This window comes from Lupinus angustifolius, chromosome LG12 (assembly GCF_001865875.1).
Source record: "Lupinus angustifolius cultivar Tanjil chromosome LG12, LupAngTanjil_v1.0, whole genome shotgun sequence".
Classification (NCBI taxonomy): domain Eukaryota; kingdom Viridiplantae; phylum Streptophyta; class Magnoliopsida; order Fabales; family Fabaceae; genus Lupinus; species Lupinus angustifolius.
The window spans coordinates 8,113,523-8,122,976 of record NC_032020.1 but is presented as its reverse complement, the minus strand read 5'-3'; positions in this window follow the sequence as shown (position 1 = coordinate 8,122,976).

Genomic DNA, 9,454 nt, shown 5'->3' with positions numbered 1-9,454 from the left:
AAAAAGTATAATTATTCTTAGATTAATGGTAAACATTAAATTATATAGATAGATTAATGTAAAGAAATAATTTGAATGTGAAAAATGATTTCAATTTCATCTAATGTTCAATGACTATTACTTTGTAACATAACAAAACATAGATGTTGTAAACACTCAATTTTAGTGGGGTAACGACATGAACCAATCACTAATTAATATTAAATTATTATTAACATATAAAATATGTAAAAAGTATGAAGAAAAATATGTGAGGATGAGGTGACATGTGGCATGAAGGACAAAATGTAAGGAGAAATTGACATGTGGCATGAGGGAATGAGAAAGTGACATGTGACATGAGGGAAGGAGAAAGTGACATGTGACATGAGTGAGTTTTTTATATTATATTGTTAATAGATATATAGGGTCATCAAGATTTACTCGGTCTGATCCATCCTATAGTTATTCACTTATCATATATATGTTTTTATTCAATTTTATATAGAGTAATGATATCTCTTTGGTCAAAAATATCATTGATTATCTAACTTGTTCATCAGATATACATGATTGAAAATATATGTACATGTATAATTTTAAATGTCAAATTACATATATATAATAATAAGTAAAATTGTAAGAAGACTTTATCCAAAAGATGTGTATATTATATTTAATTGGGTCTAGGATTGAGTTCGACTTCAAATGTTATCTTAATCGATATTCAGGGTTGAGTTAGCTTTGAGTCAAGGGGAGTCCAAATTTTTAAAAAATGATTCTACTAATATTTAGGATTGTGTAAAGAATAAGTCTTACTCAATCCAATCCAATCATGTTCACCTCTACATTTTACCATTATAATAAATTGAGTTATATGATATTTATATTCATAAATTTATTATATTTATTATAACTAGTGTGTACAGGTACTTCGTGTCTGCCGGCGAATATTGTGTGATACTACATATTTAATTTTTATATATTTCATTTTTTGAATTAGAATGTATTTATTGTGTTCGGTGTACTTATATTATATGTTTTTGTGTTTATGATAATGTTTAGGATTGTATAGTTTTTTTGTAAAAATTAAATAATGTAAAGGGCAAAATAGGAAATGAAAATTACACAATGGGAGAAGTTATTTCAAGTTTTGACTTTATATATAGTATAGAATAGATATATTTATATTCATAAATTTATTATATTTATTATAATATATTTATATATATAACTTTAGTATGCAATTTAATTACTCAACCACCATTTACATCATTTTAACATTATATCACTGTTCTAACTTGTTTAATAACCATCAAAATTAGAAAAAAGGAGTCACGCCCATAACTTGGTGGGAGAAATTTTTCACTAATAATTTCGTTTGATTTTAATTCGAACTAATCAACGCACATTATCTTTTGTATACCAAATATTGGATAAGTAATAATGAGCTCCTGCCTTGCACACGAGATTTTTGTCAATATATATTCTTTATTTTTTGAAGTTAAATTTTTAAATAAGTAATATTGTATCTTCCTACTAAATATTCGTATTAATCTTTATATTTACAAGAAAGTAATACATGTAACTTGGAAACCAATCATTGAAAAATAAAATATCACCTTATGATATATGTCACTTTCTTGTGGGTAAGATGATTAGTAGAATGATTTAGTACGAAGATATATCATTTTTATTTTTAAATATATCTCCTTTTATATTAATGTTAGTTAATTTGGCTGACAATTTTTCTTGTTTTTGTTATGACATGTGTATATTTGTATAAGAGATATTTGAATTGACCATTATAAAAATTGTAAAACTGGCATTAATCATGTTGGAATAAAGCTATTTTAGTGCCATAATTTTTTTATTTGGATAAAATGGACCTTCAATATTGATGTAATAATTTATTTGGTATATTTTATTTTTGAGTAGATTCATTGATATTATTTAGGATGGCCTCATTCTCAAATTATATTGCCTGTTTTTTTTATTACAAATAAGTGAAAAATTATGGGAGTTGATTTTTTATTGTGCTCTTGTTAAGTATGTAATCATCCTTTTCCCGAGTTTCTGATTATTTAAGTAAACATTTTTAGGATTAATTTGGAACAAAGGATTGTTTATTTTAATTTTCACCATTTTTAGATTCAATTATAAACGGTTTCTACTATTACAAGAATATATATATATATATATATATATATATATATATATATCCAAAATCGTTGCCTTTCTTCCCATGTCTTATGATTTTGTAAATTCCTAAGTCAATTTCTTATTTCCTTTGCCAAAATCTCATCATAAATCGGGTTTTACAACAATTGCAGGGAAGGGAAAACTTTGGTTATATAATCCTTAAATATTTGTAATCACGTGTGAAACTTTCAAAAACACAAAAAAAATTAACGTCTCAAATTTATAATTAATAAAGCATGCTATAGCTGTGTAATAATATCAGAAAAGTAATGTTCTTTTTTATATCTTTAATGTTGTTGACTAAATATATTTAATTAAATGTTCTTTTTTATATCTTGAAATTAAACACATGCATAGCCTACGTAAAAGGATCTTCTGATGCAAAGTTAGAGAAAGCAACATGGTTGGTTACGTGGTGTTAGCATCTATGGCTATAGTACCACACACGTCAAGGGTAGGTCGGGTTAGCATCTTTGGCTATTGTATGATTCACTTTGGCCACACATTTTATATCTAATTAATAATTTTAGTAAGATAAAAAATATATATATATATATATATAGACATGAGTTTTGTATATTTTTATTGTATCATTTACCGTTCATATTTATTATCATTGACTTTTTAAAAAATAATACAAATGAGTAGTAAATAATTAATAAATATGTATAAATCTTTACGGTAATATTGTATGAATATTACACTTTTTTAGTAATGGATGAATTTTAATCTTCAATCAAATAAACATTCAAATTCTTTGTTTTCAATTTAATTCAGTATCTTAACTCTCATAACATTTCTCAATTACATTTAGATTTTTTTTTTAATTGAGATAAATTATAAGACATGTTAATCTGATTTATATTAAAAGTTGATTCATAAATATATAATATATATAAATATTTGTTGAAAAATGTATACATAGAACTTTATACATCTCATGTTTGTAGAATATTGCAAAAAAACATAATTATTCTAAAAACTAAAAAATCACTTTTTTAAAAGTATTTAAAAAAACATTTTTTTTAAACAAATGATTTTTAAATATGATTCCAAAAAATACTTTTTATTTAAATAGTGATTTTTAAAAGAATACGTTTATTCAAAAGTATTTCGAGTTCTAATTGAAAAAATTAAATTAGTTGAGTATCCATTCAATACATTAAAATGAATTAGATAGATTAAAATTATCCAATAAGTTTGAATACGAATGAATTGAATAATTTTAAATATTATTTAAATAAATTTATATAATTGATAGATGATTTTATATCTATCTATTAGGATCAAAATCCAAATTCATTAATTTCTCATCCATAATATATATTAGTGTGTACATACACTTAATGTTTGCCGATCAATATTGCATGGTACTACGTATTTAATTTTTATATTTTTTATTTTTTATAATTAGAATATATTTATTGTATTCAGTATATCTTATATTATAATTTTTGTGTGTTTATTATAATGTTTAGTTTAAGGTGAGAGATGTGATTAATTAATGTATTGGTTGTGGTTAATTATGATTATATGATTTTTTTGTAAAAATTAAATAATGTGAAGGGCAAAATAGGACGTGGAAATTACACCATAGTAGAAGTTACACAATGTTTTACCTTTATATATACTAGTGTGTACAGGTACTTCGTGCCTGCATGCGAATATTGTATGATACTACATATTCAATTTTTATATATTTCATTTTTTGAATTAGAATGTATTTGTTGTGTTTGGTGTACTTTATATTATGTTTTTGTGTGCTATGATAATGTTTAATTTAATGTGAGATATATGATTAATTAATGTATTGATGGTGGTTGCTTAGGATTATATAGTTTTTTTGTAAAAATTAAATAATGTGAAGGAGAAAATAAGAAATGAAAATTACACCATGAGGGAAGTTATTTCAAGTTTTGACTTTATATATAGTATAGAAGTATAGATATAGATATATAGTATATAGTATAAATATAAATATAGATGTTATGTAAACTAATAATATACAATTACAAATTAGTTTACATTATTAATAAATTTCTTGTGATTTTTTCCTATTATCTTTATTATTTAATTGTTAGCATCTTCCAGTATCAATTGACCGTGATTTCTACATGTGACTTTAACCAACTGAATCTTTGACCCATTTTCTCACACCAACCACACTTTCCTCTTCTATTCCAAATGGATCTCATATGTTCAAATAAAGAGATTTCATTGTCAAATTAATTTTACTTTTTAACTGCATCAGCAATGCCAACAGCATAGCAGTTGTGACTCCCAAAAAAAAGATCTGAATAATCCCATTATTCTATACACTATTTTATATCATTCTCTTTAATCCGATATAAAAATGGAAAATATCTTCCTACTAAATTATTCTGTAAATTCTCGTAAAAGTAAAGTTACATATGTTATAAAATGATAATAATGAAGCCTCGGAATGATCCTATCTCTATACTATATGGTGCGATTGCTAAGTTACACTTACTTCTTCCCTTCTAAGCTGTTTTCAAATTTTAACAAACTAGTTTTTTGTTTATTTCAGCTGAGTTTCGATAATTAAGGCGTTTAGAACTGCATTCAAAGGTGTGTTCATTTATTTAGGTTATATAATGTCATACTAATTCAAGGACTACCATGATTTCAGTAATTCGATAATTAACCTGATCTAATTGTTTACTATGGTACTTTCCAGCTTCTGTCGATTGCGTACCACGTACTACGTACCAGTTACCACGCACCCGAATCGGTACCGTGAATCAACTTTCATTTAATTTGCCAGTGCCTTTAGGCTTTATTTATATTATTGGAGGTTCAATGTTTTCTGCTTCATTGTTTATGTTTCCGACTCTATATTGTAGGGCTGTATATATGATATCAAAGGTTATTGTGAATTGAGAAGTTGCTGATACATAGGGGAAATTTGATCAAGGAAAATCCTCAGGTTTGTTCTTATTCCACTGTACATTATATATGCATTGGTTTTGTTAACAGAAAACATATGACAACTTTGGAGTAGTATCTTACCTATTAATGGAGAGACAAATATTTAAAAAACAATATGAAAAAATATAATGATATAACACTTTTATCCTTTAAATATAACAATAGTACACAAAATACTTGTATCTTAAATGTAAATGAAAAACAAAGAACTTGTCTATTTAGTACATATGATTGTTTTCATGCCCAAAAATCACTTTGGGCATTTATAAGATAAAAATTGTACACAGAATACTAAAAAATAGTATTGTTGATTGAGAGACACTCATGCCTAATTACACACTAGTTTCTACTTGTGAGTGTAATTTAGAATAATTTCATGTCATTTATATTCTGTTTTACTTTTAATCATCCATATTGAATTTATGTGATTACAGAAAAAACAATTTTCCTCCAAGACACTGGTATATTTACATATAAGACATAGTCTCATATTATAACTTTTTTTTATAAGGGAAATTGCATTAAAATGAGCACAAGGGGTGCACACCCAATATAAGAGAAAGATTAAAGAGAGAACTTTTTACTAGCTAAATTGATACAATTTTTTGGGTCAATGCACCAATTAGCAAACAAAATAGAAGAAGAGTTTACATATGATGAAAATCATACCCATGATCTATTCTGGATCAAATCCATAATATGAACATAGCTTGGGTCCTTTCCTGAGAAAACTGCTTCATTCTCATTAACCAAATTGACCACACCACCGCAAACCACAACATTCTCTAAAGATTTAATCCTTTACCAGACACAAAAGAATCATGATGAATGAACAATTCTAAAATTGATGCAGGAACATTAACCGGAGTTTGAAGCCAATGGTAGAAGCCATGCCAAACACTCATAGTGAAGTCACAAGAGATAAATAAATGATCCATAGATTCTACTTGATTCTTGCATAAAACACAAATTATGTCATCAATCCCACAAAAGATATTCCTTTTGAACAACTCATCCTTGGTTGGAATCCTTTGTCTAATAAGTTTCCAAGCAAAACAACAAATAGAAGAAGGCACACAACTAATCCAACACTTTTTAACACATTATCTAAAGTAGAGTTGTTATGAATCACATGAGCCAAGTATGTGGTTTTAACCACATAGGACCCTGATGTCTCTAACCCCTATCTCCAAGAATCTAAGACCTCCTTCCTACACGCATGATGATGAATCAAGTCAAGCAGGTTTCTTGCCAAAGACTCTTGTCTGCCAAATAAATTCCTTCTCCACTGAATCATCTCCCAAGACCAAACCTCATTCGACCAGAAACCATTCTGAGCCACCAATGGCCTTTTATCCACAGCAAGAGAAAAAAGTCGCGGAAAAACTTCATTGAGACTCTGCTGACCCACCCAAGTATCAAGCCAAAACAATGTTTGGTTACCGTCACCGATTTCCTTCCACACATTCTCAGTAAACCAGCCACCATTAACCCCGTTAAGTGAGCCCACTTTTCCAAGATCCTTCCACCATCTGGACACGAAATTAGGAGTACAACAAAACAAATCAGTACCATACTTGGAATTAATTACCTTCACCCAAAACGCCTCATTGTCAATAATTCTCCGCCATTTCCATTTCCCCAACAAGGAATCATTAAACACCGAGATATTTCACACACCTAAACCTCCTAACTCCTTAGGCTTACAAACATCACCCCAAGCAACCCAAGCAATACCTCTATTACCATCCTTGTTACCCCAAAGGAAATTTCTCTACCAAGAAACAATTTTTGCCAAGACCTTCTTAGGAGTTTTGTAGAGGGACAACATGTATGTAGGAATGTTTGACAACACCGAATTGATGAGAATAAGCCTTCCTCCAAAGGAAATATGCTTGCACTTCCATGAGGCAAGCCTCTTTGACACCACCTCAATCAAACACTGCCAAGTAGAAAGCCTCCTTGGATTAGCCCCAAGTAGAATTCCCAAGTAAAGAAATGGAAATGACCCAAGGTTACACGATAGGAAATTAGTTGCACCAGTAAGAAAAGAATCTAAAACCGAAATGCCAAACAAATAACTCTTTTGGGCGTTCACTTTTAATCCAGAAATTAGTTCAAAGCACCTGAGAATGGATTTGATACACCAAAGGTTTTTGACATTAGGCTTACAAACAAGAATAATGTCATCAACAAAGTGAAGATCACACACCTCCACTCCACAACTACCAATTTTGTAACCCTCAAATAACCCAACACTTCTAGCATTGCGATCAAACCTGCGAAACCTTCCGCCACCATAAGGAATAAGAAGGGTGCCATAGGATCCCCTTGATGAATGCCTCTCGAAACAGAGAAAAACCCCGCTGGGGTCCCATTTACCAACACAGACATCAAGGTCGAAGAGAGACAATCTTTTATCCACTTCCTCCACTTATAAGAGAAACCAAACCTAGAAAGCATATAATCTAGGAAACTCCAGTCAACAGAATCATAAGCTTTCTCAAAATCAATCTTGAACAACAAACATCCATCCTTTTCCTTCTTAGCCGAATGAATGATTTCGTTAATCACAACCGTAGCATCCAGAATACTTCTATCCTGGATAAAAGCTGACTCAGTAGGGGAGATTAGAGAACTGATAACTCCCTTAAGCCTTCCTGCCAAGATCTTTGCAAGAATCTTATACAAAGACCCCACAAGAGATATCGGTCTAAAATCTTGGATCTTATTAGGGTTTTTATTCTTCGGAATCAAAGTGATGAATGAAGAATTCAAACCCTTCGGAATCCTACCACTCAACTGGAATTCCTGAACAAAAAGGATAATATCCTTTTTAATCAAACCCCAAAACTCCTGGAAGAATTTGAAATTGAATCCATCAGGCCCCGGACTCTTGTCACTAGCACAACTCCAAACCGCTTCTCTAATCTCTTCCTCCAAAATTCCAGAATCCAGATACATGACTTGAGAAGAATTCAACTGGTTAAAATGCACTCCATCCAGTCCCGGCCTCACAAATTAGTTGCTGGAAAATAACCTTTTAATGTAGGAGGTTATCCCTTTTCTAATAATAGGATCTTGTTCACACCAAACCCCATCCACCCACATACCATGAATTTGGTTTCTTCTTCTCCTATAACTACATACCATAAATATATTGATCAATAGACTTCTATTAATTTTCCTAAAATTTTGTTATAAGAGACTGGTATATTTACATATAAGACCCAATGTCATATTGTAACTCCATACCATAAATATATTGATCAATCCACTTCTATCAATTTCATTATAAGTCAAGCATAAAATCTCACAATAACAATCAATATATCTTGGCTATATACACTTGTTCATGCGTAATTTTTATAGGCACAAATTTCTAGTTTTTGATATTGGGTTTAGGTCTTTATGTTGTTAAGTTAGATAGAAAGGCTAGAAAGTTTAAGATTCTATTACTCTTTTCGAGTATACGTTAGGGATAGTTATAAATGTCACTATTGAAAAATGGTGACTTTATTTTTTGTACCTGTATTCTTATATAGTTCTAAAAACATTAGATTTGATAATCAATATTTTTCATGTTAACCAAATAAGACAGTGAAATTTTTTGATACAATAATACATAGTGAATTGATAAATTATAAGTAAATGCATAGGAATATCATATGTGCATTCTCTTTACTTAGGAATATTCCAATTCATGAAGCTCACATCTTTTTTTGAACCTCACGTCCTGAACCAAATTTTGGTTATAAAAAAAATAAAATGTACATGTCTCCCACTTCCTTCAACTATGACTTCACCATTCTGTATCGCAATATATTTTGCATTTTTAGAAGTATAAATGATCACGACGTTTAAAAAAATGCTATTAGAAATTCTAAAATACATAGTGATTTTTTATTACAACCGTACCATTCCAAGTACAAATTCAGTGTCTGACCTTTACACAATACAAATGAACACAGATATGGCCCATGCCACTTTTTTCCCCATAGAGTGTGCCTCATTTAGAAGCATTTTACATCATATCTTGGTATCAACTATGTTCCTATTTTCTCATATAGAAATGTACACCAGAGTTCCCCTTTAGAAACCGGTGCATTTCATTTAGTTATATTCAGAGAAGATCTTTACACTGGTAAGAAACTAAGAGCTTTAGTACCATGTAAAACACTTGCCTTTTTTTTAACTGTTTTGGATCTGAACAAAGGTTTTTTATCGCGAAATATTAGTAGGTTAGTATTGTGTGATAGGTGAGATTTGAACTCTTAATCTCCTTATAGCCTCACTCCGTAAGCTCTCCAACCTGACCATTAGA